The 22,097-nt window shown below is 35.2% G+C and overlaps 1 protein-coding gene across 9 annotated transcripts in view; it reads right to left on the bottom strand.

Moving 5' to 3' along the window:
* Positions 1 to 22,097, bottom strand: part of LOC106104644 (protein N-terminal asparagine amidohydrolase) — a 65,340-nt gene that overhangs the window by 21,169 nt on the left and 22,074 nt on the right. For 2 of the 9 annotated variants that reach the window (XM_013284750.1, XM_013284756.1), the window contains exon 1: positions 8,378 to 8,531. The exons of the other annotated variants lie outside the window; for them this stretch is intronic. The gene's annotated coding sequence lies outside the window, so the exon portion shown is untranslated. Of the gene's footprint in view, positions 1 to 8,377; positions 8,532 to 22,097 lie in introns of those variants that run through there. 9 annotated transcript variants of the gene reach the window in all.

Raw genomic sequence — 22,097 nt, 5'->3', positions numbered from 1 at the left:
GTTAAAGGAAAACTATTGGTGTTTAAAAAAAATGATTTGTTTGAATAGCAACAGTTTTGGTATAAAATTATCAATAGTAGGGCGTATTGTTATTTCTAGCGTTGGTCTGATCACGAATTTGAGACCCCGTTGCATCTACAACAGTTTGTAGAATCAATAGGGAGAATGTTATTGAGTAATTTGTAGCGATAGCTCGGGTACCATCGACCGGGGCCCAATCACAGCAATCCACTCGTGTATTATTACGTTTTTGTAAAATTACACGTTACGAATGTACAACGTGTGTTTATGGAAAAGTTTGAGAACATCTCGCAGTACGTGTGATTTCGTTTACTTTTAAAGTAAACCAAAGTCTGACATACTTAGTTGTGTACCTCATATAAACATTGGCTGGTAATAACAAAATGTTATACAGATTCTAAATAATTAAAAAGAAACATTAAAGGAAAACGATGCCGTTGTTTAGATTACTCTTTGTATATTTGTAGGTATTTATTCCAATAACAACTTAAACAATCTCACAAAGTAAAATCATACTTCATACTAATATTATAAATGCGAAAGTTAAGATGGATGAATGGATGTTTGTTAGTTTGTAGCCTAAACGGTTGGACGGATTTCTATGAAATTTGGCATACATGTAGAGGATAGACTGGATAACACATATGCTATTCACTTTTGTTTTTTTTAATTCCACTCGGACGAAGTCGCAGGCAAAAGCTAGTGTTGTATATGTAAAACATATCAATTGTTAAACATACATCAAGACAACTAAATTCATCGACTACTTATGTTAGAAAGTTGTGTCAAGGTACACACACACGTACAGATGCGATGGTCAATAGATCATTAGCAATAAATGAGACAATATTGTCGATCCGTTCGTTTGAGACGCCAGCGAACGATGGTTAGTCGTTAATCATGTACACTGAGTGCAAGATTACGGATTATGTTGTACTAAACATTACGTCACGATATACGTTTATTTCATACTTTGGCTTTACACACACGTTTCGGCTCCTACATGTCGACAAAGCCTTGAATCATGTAGGTAAATAATTTTACGACGTTAAACAGTTTTTGAGATACATCTGGGTATTCAACAACAAAACTGGTCGCTTCTATTTACCAATAGCCACAAAGTACCAACAGATCGAAGAAGAAAAACATAGGAGAACTGTTTTAATTCTCATAATATTCCTAATCACGTAATTAATAAACATTTGTAAACTATAATACGTGTACGTGTAACTATGTACGTGCTACGGCATTTTTAGAATTACAACTCAACGTTCTGATAACCACAAAAAAAAAGAATTAACGAAGGCATTCAATAGTGAAATCATAGCCGACACTCGTGATGTCATTTAGAATTTAATTTGAAAGCGAGACAAGGAAATACGAAATCATAAAGGACGCTTACTAAGCACAAAAGGATAAACTCGTTTTAAGAAGTAATTCTTTAATTTAAAACATGAATATTTAAAAAAAATAACTCGAGACGATGTATATGAGCATCATATAATTGCATAGTTTAGGTCGCTGTACGAGTATGCAAGGCATTCTAAAGGCAAGATTTGCGCACATTGCAAAAGAAAGTGCGATGTTATCTTTGCTGCCGAGAGAGGCATCCGTGTGTCCTCGCATTACAGTATTTCACATCTTTAAGACAATTCGGGATCTTTTTTTTTGATACGCGGTAGCACACGGTTTTTTAGTTACACTAAAAATATTGAGAACGCATCTAACCATAAAATATAAAGAGGACATTCTAAATAGCATACAAATTCCACCTGTCACTAGTTAAATTCAAGGTTAAATGTGAATCAAACATTCGATCGGATACATTCAACGGCATCTTATCCAATCTTCAGCTACTTAAATCTGCACGTACCGTGTATCCGAACGGTTTGCGATTGAAATGACATCAGTAAATCGATTGAATTGACAGGCAGGTCGTTCATCTCGTCAGCAAACGACTGCTGGATGGTGTATTGAAACGTCACCGGAGATAAGATCGGACGTCGTTAGTTTGTAGGACTCACGTGCGGTAACTCCGCTTATCAGGTGGGGGCAGCATTAGCTATTCAGTTATGCCAACTATCTGATTGGGAAGCCTTTCACGTACCCATTATAGATGAAAGGAAGAACTACAAAGTTGTGCTTTATGTAAGAATAGGCGATGCGAGATCAAAAGATGGCGTTGACAATGGAATTTTAAAATTATTAACATATTTTATACAAAACTCTACTTCCATTATCTTGAGACTGTTGTTACATTTATTTTATGTATATAGATTACGAGATTACTATCAGTTGTAAGAACAAGATAAAAAACACATGAAGTAATCGCGCCTAGTTTTTTCTACATTTCGCTTTTTGTGCTCATGAAAAAAGTTAGTCAACTTGGCTTTTAACGATAAAACCGTCACTGCCAATCTTTTTTATTGATTCACTATTAGTAGTTTATGTAAAAACTAGTGCCTCGCTTGACTTAATGTCGTATGAAGAACATCTTTATTTATCTTATAAGTAACCTTAAGTATGACGTCAATATTAAATTAAGAGAATTTGAAGACCACTATTTTAGTTTCGGATGAGTTTGAGACCGCAATCTACATTTAACTATTTTTTTATCGTTATCGGCTGGAAATCTTAGAAAGATACCAAACCTACTACAGGGAAATACAGGGTTATGTGATACTAACTCACTAAAACCCGCTCGGTGCCCATCCTCAAGTGCACTTGGTAAAGTCTGAGAATATAAATAGATAAACAACACTACACATAAACCTTTAAACCAAACCAAACTAAGTTTCAATGTTTACGAGATTGTATCCATTATTATTTAAATCATTCTGACACATAACTCTTCCGTCCGGCATGAAAATAGGCAACAAGAGATGTGGCGGATGGACGTTTATCAAGATGTATATTCTACGGCGATAAACTCACAAACTCGTGATCCATCAATAAGAAGGAAAAGAGTGTTCGTCGCGGGAGGGTGTAAGAACCGTCTCAGACGCATCTTCAGTTCGAATAAAGACTCGTTACGCTGCCGGGACTATGAATGATGGATGACCGTTGCTGCATGCTGTACTACACCGATTCCATAACCAAGTCCATCAAATTTAACCTCTATCATAAGGTGGGAAGGTTCAGTTTCATATGATCGTTCACTGACAAGTTGTGGTCGAAGCGTGCGTGCATTGTGCATGATTGACAAGTCCGTGTCGATGTTATCGTCCGTCATAAATAACACCGCCGTCACTAGTTAGTACACATTCATTGCTCTATCGTTTATCTGAGGAAATAATAGCTGGACATCGCCAAATAACAAGAGTGGAGGATACGACTTGAGAACATCAATGGGTTATCTATCAATAATGACAATTTCAATTTAGATAAAGAGCATTTCGCATTACTTAATTATTCAAACAGAATTACGATACTCATCACGAACTTTGTTGTGAGTTCCAAAATATTACCGAAAAAGGAAAGATTGGAAAATCAAAACTGTAATCTTTAAGTTATTTTGTAACTTAAAGATTACAGTTTCATTAATAAACATTTAGAAGTAGAATTGGTATCATTTTAAGACAATATTAAAGAATCAACGTGCTACATAATCGAGTAGTAATTTACATATGGCTGTTTACATAAAATAGCACATAAAATCTATAAATTATTAACAACATCGTTGACATTTCTCTAAGAACCACTCCATTTATCCAGGGAATATAACGTTGTTAATTTGAAAGCATAAATAGTGGCGTGACAGTAGAAAGTATAGACATGTCGCTACCTTTACTTACCAAGTCGGATTTATAAATGATACTGCTTCAGAATTAATTATCAACAAATCATGTCTAACATTTACAAATGCATAGAACGTCTGCGTACAAGTAATGTTCGCTTGCGACATACTGCGCAATGAAGGTATCCGTTATTACTACACGATGTATCGTCACATTAGCACAACGATAAATTTATGAGCAATATATTATAAAGAAATATCAGGACAGTTAACCAAAAATTAAGCTTTAAATTACGAAGATCTGATATCCCAACGAAATCCTTTTATTGTGTTACTTGGTATTGGTTAACTCGAAAAATGTCGTCTAAACATCATCCACCTAAGAAGTATTACGTCTTACTCAAAAAGCAACAAATAAATAAATAAGCTTTAATATTATAAGTCCCTGCATATTTGATTTAACGAGTCCCCAAGTAAAATTAAGTGTCATTATTTAAAACCTCGAACACTGTGCAAATAAACTTTGATTATTTGCAGTTCATAAACAAAGTCTCCGGTATTAAATTTATAAAACCTCGTGTATTTGATTAAACTCAATTAAGTTTTGATTTTGTTAACTCCTCAACAAATTGTCGACAATTTACGATTTTTTCTTCTCCTACAAGCTTGTTATCAATTATACTCATATGTGAAGCTTCAAAGCCAATATTAATTACTTGACCTAATATTTTACTATTTTACACAAGTTTTCGTATCTTTAAAACATTAAATACATCTTATTAACTTTACCACACATCCAGAACGAACGCACATTATCTAAAAGATCCAGAACGTTCCATTCGAACTTACTTTATTACCATTCTTAAATATCAATCAGTTCATTCATTCTATCAGTCGGTCAGTTCACATTCCTCGAGACATTACATCAAAGAGTCGTGAAAGTGCCGCAAAGTGATAAAACAGTTTGATAAGTGCAACAAAGATACAATGATCAAGGATGACATCAACTGGCGATAAGTGGCCGGGACAGATGTCCTGCGCCCGCGCCGGATGTTACTCATACACACGCAAACACACACACTAGAGTGCGAATTTGAGCCAATATTAAATGTAATTGAAGACTTCCCGTCTTCGCAGCAGTTCATTAGGTGTGTATCGATTTTAATAAGTGTATGATTACTCAGTGATTTTGATTATAATTATCATGACACAAAATTGGAGTGTCTGTTTGTAATATTATATCAAAAGAAAAATTTTAGATTTCGGGAAGATAATGTATTTGCGTTGCTGATAACGGAAATCGCATTTCAAAACTTTTTGTCTGTCTGTCTGTCGGTAAGCCGCGTTTTTACCGGGTAATCTGTGAAACGGCTGGGCCGATTTCGACCGAACTTTTCCTGAAAGGTAGCTGACGTAGACGGGCATATTATAGACTACTTTTTTATCTTAATATTGCGTGGACAAAGTCGCGGGCAACAGCTAGTTTCCTACATAAAAATGTACAAATATGGTCCGATGTCTATGAAAAAATATGTTATGGGTTTTTTGTAAAGTACAAAATTGACACTTATCTAATCAGATTATTTTCACGGCTATCTTTAAAGTGGTTATTTCTGTCTCAATATAACTATGGCAAAAAATTATACAAATAATACAGCACCACAAAAATCAAACATAAACACATGAGTGAATTTTGTTTTATAAAAGAAGTAATAAGGGTAATACAGGAGGTTTAGAAAACCGAATTTCCGAACAACCTGTATACGGTATAGACATTGAAACGTAGACAGAACAGTCTTGTAAAATCAACGACACATTAAGTCGGTCCAGTTAGGCCGTGATTTGAGATCAGCAGTCGAGATTCTGGCTGAGAGTCACGTTGGAGCTGTTAAAGAGGTTAAAGGCATGGACTTGCTTAAGCGTACTTGCTAACTATCCCGTTCGCGATCCAACGCGGACTAATTAGTGAACGACGAATTAGAATGATCTTAGGCTTTCTCTAAATATTTTCCTATATTTTTAACATTTCAATCGAAAAGCTATCAGATGGCTTGAATTTCTTGTTATCATTTTTTATTAGTCTTTTACTCGATTTTACTATTATTTTCAACTGGCATGATAGAGATAGCGATTGTCACACATGTGTTACATCAATGGAGATTCAATATCAATAAACTATTGCATGCAACATGTCCCGCCTACGAGCAAAGAAAAGCACACAAGTCATGCGATTTGCAGTGTTCCCGACGGCCCACGCCTTTTCTTAATTGGAATTTCTAGTGGCAACTATTATTATAATATTTATTAGATAGCGTGTTCAAATATTATTATTTTAGATATTACGTAAAAACCTTGAAAAAACTATGGATGAAAAAGAAACTACATATGTCTTATATGTTACTTTGCTTGTTTAAATATATCCATTGACGATGACTAAAGGAAATAATTTTAGCAAGTGAAAAAGACAAATAAAAACATAGTGATAAGACTAGACACATCAACTAGTAGTCAAGTAATTGTCATTTATACATTATCTTGAATCCAATTAGTATTGTTCTGGGAGAGTTTTAATTGATATCAATGAAATCTGAGAGCTGTGAGCTGAAGGAACTTTGCTGGTTGCACTTGTACCCGTATTCATTAGTACCTCAATGCGTTTGTCACGATGCAACATTAGAAAACGAATCGTTTACAAGCTTATCATATAGTAGCACCTTGTGGCTAAGGATTTTTTTTTATTGCTTTCGTCACTGCCCATAAGAAAGACAGAAAATACTTACAATCTTACTAATATTATAAATGCGAAAGTTTAGATGGATGGATGGATGTTTGTTAGCGTTTGTAGCCTAAACGGCTGAACGGATCTCCATGAAATTTGGCACAGGTTTAGGGCATAGTCTGGTAGAACACATAGGCTACTTTTAATCCCGGGAATAGTTACGGTTCCCATACATGTATGCTAAATTTCATCAACATCCGTGCAGCAGTTTAGGCTACAAACTCTAACAAACATCCATCCATCTAAACTTTCGCATTTATTATTAGTAAAAAGTAAGATAGTTGTAACGCAAATCTTGGAACCAAAAACAAATTAAACACGTAAATTAACAGTACAGCGGTATTGTAACATCGTATTCATTGTTCATAAACAATGAAGCATTTGTGCGCGGCGCGGACACTAGCAGCGGGTCTTTGGCGTCACAGTTTCCGCGCTATCTGCTAGGACATCGATATAGCGTGTCAGACTACCTAGGTATCCTAATTAATAAAGAAATCCTCTATCATTTTTATTATTTTCACTAGTAATTAACTTAGAAAACAGGAGCTAAACTGAGACTTGCTGTAAAATACTTCGACCAACAATGCTATTAATAATTTTAATTCAAAATAATTAAAATATATTCACAAAATGGTTTTAGATTATCAATGTTTTGGATACGTCTAAATTTGTCGAGTTGCTTTATAATCATAATAGATTTGAACTCTAGACTATATTACAATCTACTTTAACCTTTTTTAAATACTAATAAATCTTACTAATGTTATAAATGCGAAAGTTTAGATGGATGGATGTTTGTTAGAGTTTGTAGCCTAAATAGGCTGACAGGATCTTAATGAAATTTTGCATAGATGTAGAACGTAGTCTGAAAAAACTACTTTACTTTTTTTTAATTCCACGTGGACGGAATCGCGGGCGAAAACGGGTAATGTATATGCCTTGTAAGATTAACACAAGAAATAGTGTAATAGGCATGTTTTAAACAAAACAAGATTTCCAAGCAAAATTACCGTTTAAAAGTAGTATAATAATAAAATCTAAGATGAACACGGAATTTGATTCTATTATCCAATAGTATATTCATCTTTAAAATGTTACAATAAACTCATATCTCTACCATTTGCAGTGTTTACCGCTATTACGTATATAATCATTACATTTATAGTAATCGTAGAACGCTTATCCATAACAACTTTCTCTCAAACTAACAACAGTTTACATCATAATCAACCTGTAAGTGTAAACACGCAATGTTGTTACATAATTTACCCCAAAAGCACTCAAAACTTTATAAAAGACTCATTAAAAACAATTCTATCTTATTAAAATAAAATATGAAACTATTTTCTTTTTAAATGTATCTATGTAACCTCTTTCATTGAATACGATGATTTTATGACTAGCCTGTTGATCAAAACTTAAGAAACTGCGCTTGCGTAAAAAAAGTTACCGCCCCTAAACATTCAACAAGTCCTTGCCAGTCAGAATACAAACTCATTGTAAGTTTTAAGGCACAAGACTTACTTAAGTAAATAAAATGTATGTCATTTTTTGTGTTTTAATTTCTTTATCGCACGACAAACTTCGCAATACAACATACATAATAATAAAACACTAAGTAGTTCATCATTTTTAAAAGGCTACGAATCATCATAATAAACTTTTGTTTTTCTACAAAGCATTAAAAAAAATAATAAAAAATAAGCTAAAACCACATAAGCCACTGACAATTTATCAACATTCAATAGTAAGTCAAAGGACATTACATTCGTATAATGTAATCACTTATTTCTAACTTAGAAAATAGTTTAGTTGAAACAATCCGTCAAAAATTAACTTACTTGTTTATCTTCAACAAAACACTGATGACCACAAAAAGTTTTAAACCATTCAAGTTTCTGCACAGAACACACAATTTCAAAGCTTCAGACGTAACAAAATGCCTTGGTAATAATGACGTCCGTGCTCGGCGACGTCTCAACTTTAAATGTTAACTTGGGTTAGCTTGATGGTGCAGCGGAAGAATAGACCGGCGGGGAGAGGGGAGAGGGTCCCAATGGGCGGGGCCTAGCAGGTGTACCGTGATATATGCGCATGTTAACACTCCGCGCCGTACACGCCTCATAGTCACGCATTCGACAAATTTTCTTTCGCAAATTCGTCACCGTTCAATACACTCACGAAATAAAGGTTTTACGTGTTGATGTTGATGATGCGAATTAATAAAGGGTAAGCATATAGCTCAATATACCAGAGAGTGAGAGTTTATTTAGTCATATCCAATCTTAACATTATTCCTTCGTATAGAGTGCGGAAAAGTCGTCACCATGGCCAAAGCCTAACCTTAACAAATTGAGCTCCCAGGAGAGTATAATTTTAAATGTAAATTGCTGATATCTCCTGTCCAAATAGTTGTAGAGTATTTATTATTCATTATGAGAAAAGCACTAAATAATCACTTAAGGAAGAGAATAATGAAAAGTTACCAGGAGAACATAACTGGTGAAGTGATACTCGTCATCCCGCTCGTCGCTACGTACAACGATCGGTCGCCAAGATAAGAACACTTTCGACTTAATGACAGACTAATTACGACATCCGTGAACACTCGCGTTATCACGATCGACAAAAAAACAACTCGAAGATATCTCCAACAGTTCAGATGCGATACGGCTTTCGTTTTTTTTTACGTTTTTTATAATGTCGATTGCGCGGCGCATACAAGTCATTTGTCAATGTTAGTGTCTCTTGTTAGGAGGCGAACTCGGTATATCGTTGTATCTATAAATGATCTTCGATATTAGTATCGACACGTCGACTGCATGTGAACAGATTTAAAAGTTTATTGCGCAGACGATTTACCACACTTGAATCGATTGATGTTAGAATACTTCTTTTTATACCATATTAGTTTTCGCCCGCGACTCCGCCTGCTTGAAATTAACTTAAACAAAAGTGAGTAGTCTATGTGCTCTTCTAGACTATCCTCTACATCTATACCAAATTTTATCGAAATTAGTACAGTCATTTAGGCTAAAAACTCTAACAAACATTCAACCATCCAACTAAACTTTCGCATTTATAAAATTAGTTTGAAGTATGACGGTAGCAAATGACCAAGCAATCACTTATGGACATAGCGAAGCGACTGCTGCCAAAAAAAGTTGCTGTCAAATCCAGTTTCCCTTCCCATCCTTTCCTTTAAATTCGGTAGTGGTTAAAAGAATAGCTCACTACTTAGTATAAAAGTGCAATAGACAAACAAAAAGGTTAACTATAAAGGACATCCTACAGGGTAACCATAAAGTTGATTACCATCATAAGCTTAGACAATGCTTCCTTGAACACAATCGTATATGGTAGGGACAAGACAATTGTGTTCATCTAAAATATCGTGAGGACATAAACACTTTACAAGCATCGTGTGTACTAAAATGAAGGTTTTATTCGATACACCGGTACCGGCCCGTAGCGACTGCGACTGGATAATAAATTGTTGGCGCGCACTTCATTATCATACGTCGATTCACGTTTGTACAATACTTCTCGTGATACCATATTCGCAATTATATTAAGGGCCAGTCCCAACACTGGCTGATAGAGCTATAGCTTCAAAATTACGTCACTGTCAGATAAGGTAAACTTCGATATTTTCACCACATATTTTACACGTTGGATTGTTATTAGACAATTTACAATTTGGTGGGACTGGCCCTAGGTTTTTTTTATATATTGATGTTAAATTAGTGTTGTGATTATAATATGCAGCATTAACTAGTTTAAATCGTAAGAAAAAAACCTCATAATTTGATGTTTAATAATAAAATAAAGCGAGAGACGGAATAATAAGTCTTTTACTTAGAGATACTTACTTCAATAAAACTTCAAAATCAAAGGCAAAAGGAATATATGCCCGCGTGTAATTAAAAAAATTGTAAAAACACAGCCTATGTTACTATGTGATAACGTTGCTTTTTAATAGCGAAAGATTTTTAAATCACAACCAATCATTTATGAGTTATTTCAATAGGTATATACAAAAATCCAAAAATGCAAATATTTTCTCTTTTAAATATTAGTATAGTATTAATAATAACAATACAAAATAATATAAATTTCAGCCATATCTCATCTCGGAGTCAGTCGCGTGGGTTTATATAAGCAATAATAGAAAGGGCCAACAAGTGCACGTACTAGCCCTCCTGTGTTTTATGTAAACATCGTGAAAGGTTGGCCGGTGATCAGCTGATCAGATGATTTAAATACCAAACAGTTGTCTGGCGCTGGATCTCTTCGTTGCACAATCACACCGACAATAAACATTGTAAACCAAATTGACATTTGTATTAGGCTGTAGGATTCACAGAATGTTCAGGCTCGCACGTACACTCCCTTCACTTGGTTATTTTAACAAAATAACATTGTATTTATTTTAATCATCTTCATACTAATCATACTAATATTGTAAATGCGAAAGTTTAGTTGGATGGATGGATATTTGTTAGAGTTTGTAGCCTTTAGGCCTTTAGCCGTTTACGGCTGAACAGATTTTGATGAAATTTGGTACAGATGTAGAGGATGGTCTGGAAGGACACATAGACTACTCACTTTTGTTATTTTTTAATACCACGCGGAAGGAGTCGCGGGCGAAAACTAGTAATTCAATAGAATCCTAATGTTACTAAAATGTCACATGCTAGAAGATAAAATAATAGCATCTGAATGAATTATCTGAATACAAGTGATCCTACACTTAATTCCTGAATGCTAAACTTCATTTAATGTGCGAAAAAAATATATAATAGCTTACTTTTAAGCAATCGCCTTGCTACTATTTCCTTGCGACGCATTGCCTAAATTTGCTTCATCGCTTATCGACTGTTTGCCTTAGCATCTGTTAAATAAAGCCCCTAAGTAAAGTACATCGTGTACTTTTCGATGCTATTATCTTCGTTAATGAATAACTCATTTTCACCATGGAGTTGCCATTTATAATTTCACACGCGGGCGTCATACACTGATAAACGGTAATGGTAGGTGCGCGGGCGCAGAGTTATTGTGAGTACGGGGCGTGTCGCATACTATGCGTTAGTGGCAAGTATAATTCACACAAGCGAATAAAAATAAAATAATATAAAGATGCAATATTTAGATTAGATATAATGCCAATAACCAGCAAAATAATAAAAAGTTTTGAAGCCTATATAAACGGAAGTCATATCAAGAATCATGAAAATTTGACTCCGTGTACTCTGAGATCAATTCTGAGAACAAAACACATTTTGGTCGCGTTTCGTTGTCTCAAAATTACTAATCCCAATAGCGATTTTCCCTTCTTTTTTGTTATACTTACAAGAACCAATCATAACCACCAACATTTGCTTAATTCCCGGATTCTATTTTCAAACAGGATGATCATTATAATGTAGCATTTGTATATATCAGTGCGAGTCTCGATATGAGGCCGGGTCGCTTTCCCATCGGGCGAGTTAACCAAGCCAAGCGAACTAAGCCATATACAGGAGTGATAGCACGCAACGTTTATAATTCAACAACAATAAACAGATAGTTAATTGCGCCGCTGTCACGGCCACAGTATATGGTAATGAGGCGTAGGATCGCGGCTGCACGGACAATATCTCTCCGCGGTGAAAGGTAAATGGGGTATGGCGCAAGTTAAACGATTATGCGTACATATGTAATTTATACAAAACTAGCTTTCGGATGCGACTCCGTACGCGTGGAATTAAAAAAAACAAAAGTGAGTAGCCTATGTGTTCTTCTAGACTTTCCTCTACGTTCAGCAATTTAGGCTACAAACTCTAACAAACATCCATCCATCCATGTAAACTTTCGCATTCACAATATTAGTAAGAAGTAAGATTACACAAATCATCAGTGACAGCGACCGCAACGATACTATACCTACATTTAAATTATTGCAGTGGTTATATTCAAAGGCAGCTCGAGGAGGCCGCTAACAATGTGTTCATGATTATTCAAAGTAGTATTTTACATTCAGATTCTCTAGAGGAAGCACCAGCCCCCACCCAGTTCTCCTCTAGCGACACCCATGTTTATATCCGTTACATTATAAACCTCCAGACCCAGGACCTAAAACAAACACCATTATAATTAATCTTATTTGAATTATCAGGCGATCGTTAGTCATCGAACTATTTAGTAACGTAGTTCAATCATATCTTTTTGTTTCTTATTTTATCATCATAGAGGATAGTTTAGGTTTTACAAATGTTTTTGTGCTTTAAATATCACAACGTCGCTTATCATTTGGGCCATTCTATCGTAGTGTTTGCTTAGCCCATGGCCCGTGTCGGGTAGATAGGTGCAGTACACGCGCTTGCAGGTCCGCCCGGTACAATCTCAACAGCTGACACCAAAAGCTTTTTATCAACACCAATCTCGCCTGTGAGAAAGTCTACGGCGACTCGTTCTCCGGAAGGGACCTGGATTCTAACTCCGCTGCAGCTTGAATATTTTCAGCGAGATTTATGACACCATTCATCTCTTTCGCCCTTATGAACGTTATCACGAGCGAGACCATAACTTATGCTAATAACCAAAGAAATGTCTATTTCACGCCTTTCTGTGCGTTTATGAACGTTGCGTACGATAACAGTTGTATTTTATTCCTTTGTAGTTAATAATATTTGTGCAATTTTATAAAGGACATTAACAAAATCGAATCTGTAAGTAAAGTATAATGCATATAATTTTATTTATCTTAAATCACTGATTACTATAAAGTAAAACTAAATTATTGTACTTTTAAAACACGTGTTCATATAAAAGTAATCATCTTATTCCAGTGTGTGGCTGATATAAAAACACATCCAATTATTTTTTGTATCCAACAATTTATAAACAACTTACAAAAAAGTATCATTACGTAATTAATGATTCTTGATAATTCTATTTTATATAATAGATATGCGTATTATGTAATTTAATATATGTGTATACATAACAATTTTCCGACCAGATAGCAATGTTTGCAAAAGTATACATTTTATTTTGCCACTGATAAGATTGAGGCGATTTTTTTGCAAAAACTTTAGCTTTAGCCCGACTCCGTCCTCGCGAAATTAGTAAAAAAGGAACCTATGTGTTCTTCCATACTTTGCTTTATATCTCTACCAAATTTCATCGCGATCCATGCAGTCGTTTAATCAGAAAACTCCATCAATCTAAAATTTACTTTGTGATATTGTTATTTCAATACTTAGTTATACTCAGTATTATACATATGCAATGGTACTACTCTTCGTCCCGGTGCAATGGTGGATGTAATGAAAGTGTTGACAACGAGCTCACCAATACAGCGGATGTAATTAAACTAAAATTGCGTTGCCATCTCACAGGAAATGTAGAGAAGTTAGTGATGTTCTTTACCATCATCTATAAATAAATTTTCTCGATAATACTAGATTTTTAAATTTTAATGCAATATATCCAAAGGAATTCATTTTAGCCCTTGTACTTACCTAAACTCCTCGATCTATTGTGACAATGAACTTTCGTTCGCTCTTTCAGGTTGTTTTAAATGTTTACGCGGTGCGATAATTAAATAAAATCAGCCAATACCGATTTCAACACACTACAAAAAACAACTTCTTTAAATATATCTAAACTATTTAACCTACATGTTTGATTCTAATATCTCAGACAAAATGTCCACCACTAGAGGCAGTAGCGTCGCGTTCTCACGGGGCGAGGTCCGTCGTAATAAGCGCGCGATTACTTGCTTTCCACAAACGATGCGGACCTCATTTTACGAACCATTTGTGCCAGCCCTAATGAGTTATTGGCATACCGCAACTGAAGAATTATTCCCAACCGTCATCATGCTCTGTCCCCACGTGATAATAAAAAGTTTCATCCGTCTCACCTTTTAGTCCCACTATCACCAATGTGACAGATGGAACTGTCATGAAATGCAATAAGTTCGTCGTTCTCTCGTCGCAAAAGGTAGAACGGATGGAACTTTTTATTCTCATCTGTCCCTACGTGGGGACAAATCGGGGTGACGGTTGGGAATAATCCCAACTTAAAGACTTTTTATATCACAATATGTAACACATATCCTGCCTTTGATAACTAGATGATTTAAATGTGTAAAGTCATCTTGGGCGATTTTAATTTTTCACCTAAACGAAATTAATGCCACTCCCTTGCAAGATAAGTTTCATATAAAACAATAATCGTAGTCCATATTAATATTATAAAGAGGAGAGTTTTTATGTTATCACTGAGTAACATAGACTATACTTTTTGTTATTTTTTTGATTTCACGCGGACGAGATCGCGAGCAATAACTAGTATATAATATGTTACCAAGAATGCACCCATCGCGTTTACAATTTACAAATCAACGGTTCAGTTCAATTTGCATAATGCAGAATTCCAGCTTGTCAGACACAGAGCAATGAAATAAAGTCCGCGGATTATAGACGTATGAAGCAAACCTGTAGCCGCGAGAATCTAATAAAACATAGAGAAAACGACACCGTCGGTAAATAAAGCAGACACATTTATCCACTTTCGCGCTGGGACTGTTGAGCCACTAAAATGCTGCACGATACTATGTAATTAGTTGTGTTATTAAACCAGCGGGAGATTTTATATTGCACCATTTCATACAAGATTATGTTTCGGGTTTCGACTATCTTTCTAATATTATAAATGCGAAAGTTTAGATGGATGGATCAATGCATTTTATAAAATTTCATTTTCAATCCAAATTTTATAAAAATTTGGTATAAATGTAGGGGATAGTCTTAAAGAACACATAGGCTACTCATTTTTGTTTTTTTTTTATTTCACGCGGTATAGTAAATAAATATAGTAATCATTATCCTCCTAATCATCAATATAACACCGGTTAGGAACATTATTTGAAGAAAATAAAATAAGCAAGATACTAAGTGTTGTTGTTGTCAATAAAGGCTTAACAGATCATACGTAGTTCAATTTTCTAAACGTATTTAAAAGATGACTTACAAGTTAGAGCATAAAAGTGGCTCTCCATCCATCTTAGATATATGCAGTATACTCAAAATCTATATTTTGAAACTATAGTAGTCTTAGAATTCGTTTCACATTCAATAACTGTAACATTTCCATAATACATCAGCATAACAAAGCGTCATTTTAGTGTATGGCGCTAGAGGTTCATGAGCGAGTTACAGGGAGTCGTGTAAAGGTCAGTACACACGACCGCCGGCCGAGATATAATTCGTATTGGGAACCAGGACTGCATTCGCAATGCGAGAAACAACGGGACCCCGCCCCGGCCTGATAACCGATGCTGTTTATGTTCGACAAGTGTGCTCGTATTGAATAATCTATATCATCCATTACAAACATGTTTCTAAATATCAAGTGATTTTGATACAAATTTTAGTAAAATTTTCTGAATATACCAAAGTTGTGGTTTAAAAACAATAGACTTTAAAGGTTATATTTACATTGGTTGCGGGTTCAAGTTAATAATAAAATTGACTAGAATTTAAACTCAAGTTATTTGAAAATATATCAATATTGGTGTTCATAAATTACAGATCGCACAAGCTGTTTCACAATAACTTTATTTTAAACTAGCTTTCGCCCGCGACTCCGTCTGCTTGTTATTAAAAATAAACAAAACCAAGTAGCCTATGTGTTCTTCCAGATTATCATCTACACGTATGCCAAATTTTATAGAGATCCGCAGTTTAGGTTTCAACTTTCACATTTATAATATTAGTATGATATAATAGATATCATTTTATGAGCCTAATGCAAAAACAAAAAAATAAGATCCATATATTTAAATAGTATCTTGTTAACGTAATAGTACATTGTTAACGTAAAATAAGTCAGCAAGCAAGTTGATAAGGTTAAGAGCAAAACGTCGTTAAAGTATCAGATAAAGTCACCATCCATATCGATATGATATTCCAAAATCGCTACATCTACATCGTTAAACTGGATAACTGCAAAACGATATAAAGCCTGTTTCACATTAAACATTTCAATGCGAATGATAGGCGAGCGCGAGAACGAAACAAAAGCGTTCATTTCACGGACACTAAATAAAATTAGCTTCGAGCTGACACAGTAACAAAGCGGTCTCAATAATTCGCATCGAACGAGCTAAACGACCAGACGCACCACATTAATCACACGTTCGGATATAAGCACCTACGCTCAATGGTGATTTAATGAAAATATAAATTGCTGAGGTAATGCAGATTCAATTCAGTTAATATGCAATCTGTATGCTCGCGTTGGACGCGTATCCGAACAACGAAGGTGGAATCAAAAGACGTCAGTTTAAAATTTCTCTAGAAAAGCAATTACAATTCAATTTTCTGTGAGGCGCTGCATGTGGGGGCTATCATTGTGGAGATGGGCATCATTCAGCAGATGGACTGTGATTAAACTGAGATTTGTTGGCCGCTTTACAAACTATATTAACTTTGCATCATAATGTATAATGTCGAATAAGGCTGATTTCATATTCGTTACAACTCTCGTCCATAACGTAGTAATAATACTTAACATTTTTTTTTGTTTCAGCAATAACTATAACGCTATAATAAGACGAAGTCTATAATAAAATAGTAATGTTCTGTCAACTAGCGTATAAAACTTGAAGAAAAAAAGCAAATACGGCGCGCGCCATCGTTGGTAACGGGACACGGTCATCCATTCGCTCCGGCGCGGCGTCCACGATAAGATTCGCGACGGGATCGCGCCTATTGAGGGTCGTTACGAGCCTCGCGCTAGATGATCGATAATAATGGTAATTTCGCCTACAACACGTGTAGCATCGCGATCGTTTCCCGCCCTATTAGGACGCGCGAAAGCGATGACAGATCGACCGTGCGACTTTAAAGCGCTTAGTTGCCAGTATTTAAATTTCATATCGATTGTGTCGCCTTTATTCCTATCGATTGACTTACGCGTTGTTACTTGTAGTTTTGTATGCTCATTGAGTATCTATTTCTGCGGAAGTTTAGAGGTTATTTTCAATAATAAACAAGCCGACACTGACACATGCCTGGACATGGTTACACAGGTGAAACGCGCAGACATTAGGCTCGCAACACTGGCGCGTATTTATGCGGCGCGCCTCCCCGGGTCCCATAATGGCAGCACAATATCACAATACCGCGCAGATTTATGCGCCTGCGCATCGCACGCGGAAATCCCTCCGTTATTTACCGCTGGCGAGGCAAACGCGGCAGATTTATCGGCGCGGAGCAGGGACGATCTCGTTTCCCCTAGCGAGTGCACATTGTAAATCCAACGACGTCGCGCTATGATCTAAGTCGCCGTGATACTGTTATGTCGTGCTTTATGGGGTGACGTTTTACATAATTCCAGTGTTGCGCTGGTGTCCATGATTATAGATCCGTTGTCGTGCTCGTCAAACCATGGACTATTTTTTTAATATCTAACTAAAATGATCTTAAATACTTCACCTTGTCAGTGCCGCTTACAAACAGACCGACGTCAATTTAATAGAATGACCGTATCATTTAAGACACTGTTACATATTTAGATGTCGTTTCAGTATTGAGACTGTGAAGTATATCATTTTTCGAATTACTCAAAGAGACCATTCACTTGCAATTTGACAGGAATTCGTCATAGCATTGGAAATGTGCTTTAGGGTGACAATAATTAACTATTAGATGTTTATCTTAAAGTAATGCACTATTGTAATTAAGAAGACGGCAAGCGCGTCCCGGACTATCCCGTCGTTATTACCCTGTATGATATTACACACCATCGTTTGTCAAGAGCGGAACACGCGTCACTTTGCTCCGTTGTTATTAATTTCATTACGTTGTTAATCAAATTCCTGCCTTGGGTGTACTCGCTTCCCCTCTCAGTTTGTATCTCAGTAGAGACACGTAAAATCGAAATTAAAAAAAAGTACATACAAACTACAATACTGGCTGAGAAAAATGTCTTTGTTATCTTGATTTGATGGTTATCGGAATTCATTTCCTATATGTAATATTCGCAACTAATGTTCTGCCTGAACACGATTTTGTTAAATGTCAAGATTTGTGAAAGATCTTTAGTTAAAACGTAGCATAAATTAAATAAGCATGCTTTTAATAAGACAGAATTATGGTAATTTACAACGTAATCGGCGATAAGATGACGTTATATATTTTTATTTATACTTTGGAGAGGTAGATACAGATAAAGACATCTTCGATTATAATATTTGTGTATAAAATCAAATGTTCATCGACATCTATCTATAGTATTTATAATAAAGCGTAAACACACACTTCTTTGTTGTCTAAGATGTCAGCAATTACAGCATATTTTTAAATATTTCTTTCTTTAATAAAAAGCCCTACACTTACGTCGTGCTTTAGGCTATATATTTTCACGCCGTTAAACTTAGGGTCTAAATATTTTGGATAAAATCCCTAATGTGGGAAAGAGACTATAAGTTGCTGCCAACATCAAGAAAGATTGCTAAGGTTTGTCATGTCATGTCATTTTGACATTTGCTATTGATAATGTGACAAATGTAAACAATAAAATAAAATTTTCATAATTTCATGCGGATGAAGCCGCACGGGAACAGCTAGTTTCTAATATTTTTTAAAAAGGAAATGATATTCGTAATGCAAATATCAAATATTTTACGAATAACAATAATAAAATTAATAAACACATATCCTTAGTGTACAATAAATTTTATAGTATTGCTAATATGACACTTGTATAATATATGGATTTTGTATGCTAATAAGGCGATGTCAACAACCGATAACATTTTACGTAGAAGCCTTAAATGTATAAAAAAATGACTTTACTCTACATTGTGACTATTAGGACTTAAAATCAGTAAAGCATATAATAAAATTTCAGTTTAGCTGATCCAGTAAAATCCGGCAGTACAGTCGTCAGAATGTTGTCCATCTAATAAATCTATGGGAAGGTGTCAAAGTGCGTTCTAAATCAGGCAGAAGTGCAATGCGAGCTTCAGACAATCCAGTCTCATAACCGGCTCATCCATCATCCGGGTGCGTCGAGCCGGACACATTGTCCGGATTGTACCAGATTGTTCCGGATACACGCGCGCCCAGCACCGTCTGACTTATGACCGCATTACCGCAACAGCGAGCTTGACGCGCGTCCAATTATTAGACATAATCTATTTGCCCGTGTAAAATATGAATGAACCGGCCTCAACCCATTAATATGCACACATCCTACTCCGTTCACATTGAAGGGAGATAATATTCCCGGCGAATAAATCGTGGACGCGCAACGCCGTCTAACAAATGAACCGGCCGCGGGAGAAATATTGCAAAAACGCTTTAAAATATGGCCTACATTGTAATGTGTCATCTGAGGTTATTGAGTTACAATATCTAATGTCAGCCGTTATTGTTATAAGTAGAAGAAATAACCCAGACTTATGCATATGATTTACTTCAAAATTTATGACCATAATCTATACTATTATAATAAAGCGTAAACACACTTCTTTGTTGCCTAAGATATCAGCAATTACAGCATATTCTTGAATAATTCTTTTTTTTAAATAAAAAAAGCCTTACATTTACGTCACGCTTTAGGCTTTATATTTTAACGCCATTAAACTATTACTAAAGTGAAGAAATACTACAGGAAAGAGACCATAAGTTGCTGCCAACATCAAGGAAGCAAGGTTGTCATCATGTCATGTCATTTTGACATTTGTTATTGATAATTTGACAAATATAAAAAATAAAATAAAATTTTCATAATTCCATGCGGATAAAGTCGCACGGGAACAGCTAGTATTATAATACGAGCATTTACCAGATACAATAACTCTGAGTTACATGTGATAGCTATTACAGAATTTAGAGTATCATAAGCTTTTAAGTTTAGCGGGAGATCGAACTAGGGTCTTGATAAATTGCCTATCCGCAATCCATCGTGCTTTTCATTTCTGCCTCCATCGGCAAGGGTTCGACGAAAACAATCAAGAAAAATACATCCTCCGAAGATCCCAATCAGTCGAAACAAATAGCATCAATTTATCTGGACTTCAAGAAGCATTAACGTTTACGAATTTCTTTTCAACAAAAAAATTTAGACAGGTTATATCTTAATTTGCATACGTCCACAATACCCGGAGAATGTTGAAACCCATTCGATATTTGAATAATGCCAAATTAATTCCATGCGCTGTCGCCCCATCGACAGGCGAGACAAGAAATATGTACTGTTAATTCTCTTTTGTCAAAGGTTCCCTAACTGGTCGGTGTGCTACGGCGTTTGTTATCGTCGGCGATTTATTAAAATCTTTCACATCCGTGTCGTGTCGTCGAATTATAGACGTTTATTTATAAATTGTGATTGCTTTTACCGATTGCGTTGGATTTGACGCTCATTAGAAGATGTCATCAATAAAGGCGATAAGTGTAATGGTGTTCTTTAACGTAATTCCACTACTGAGCTTCTTGAGAGAAAGCAATACGGTAACTCGTATGATAACTAACGGACGGACCTTACCGAAGACCAACGTAATGGATTACTAATAAATCTCAACGTTCCTTGTTATTAAGAACTTAAATAAACTTACTAATAAATAACAATATAATACACATTTATTTATTTATACAAAAACACAATACAGTTCGCATATAAATTTACAAATACATTGCCCATAATTTTTTTTAATTATTATACGTCTGTATTTTGTTTAATTATATGTCCTTGGTTTCTTTACCAGGTTAATTCCATGTATTAAAGGAGCCAATGACTTCCCATACTGCGTTTAATATTCATAAGGAATTCACAAAAACAAAATACTATAAACATTATAAATGCGAATGTTTAGATTGATGCACGCATAGATGAAGGTTTGTTAGAGTTTGTAGCCTCTACTACAGAACTGATCACGATCAAATTTGGCATAGATGCAGAGGATGGTCTGGATGAACACAAAGGCTTTTTGCTTCTTTTTAATTCCGCGCGGACGGAGTCGCGGGCGACAGTTAGTTTAAGAATAAATTTATAACAAGAATTGGAGATTGACTTTTTTTCTTTTGTAGTTAGTTATGTAAGTATTGCGCCATTATTTCCAGAATGTAACAAAACAAAACCGACTTCCAAACAAAATACACTAAAAACAAAACAAAATACACTAAAAACAAAACATTCTCAAAAAAACAGTACACTAAAAAGTAACGAAATAATTCCTTGAAAATAGTAAACCTACCTTATTGTGACTGGTATGTCTATATTGTACAATTATTATTACTTTGATCTCGGTGTCAGCCAAGGTATGTAGTGATATTTCTACGTAAGGGTTTCCACATTTTTACCATAACAATTGACAATTGAAAGTATAGTAACAATTAAGTAATGAATCTACATTGACTGACACCGACTTCAAAGTAATAATAATTGTACAATATAGACATACCAGTCACAAAAAGGTAGGTTTACTATTTTCAAGGAATTATTTCGTTACTTTTTAGTGTACTGTTTTTTTGAGAATGTTTTGTTTTTAGTGTATTTTGTTTG

The sequence above is a fragment of the Papilio polytes genome, unplaced genomic scaffold (genome assembly GCF_000836215.1).
Source record: "Papilio polytes unplaced genomic scaffold, Ppol_1.0 DF823510.1, whole genome shotgun sequence".
NCBI classification, from domain to species: Eukaryota; Metazoa; Arthropoda; class Insecta; order Lepidoptera; family Papilionidae; genus Papilio; species Papilio polytes.
This window is presented reverse-complemented; position numbering and strand designations above follow the sequence as displayed.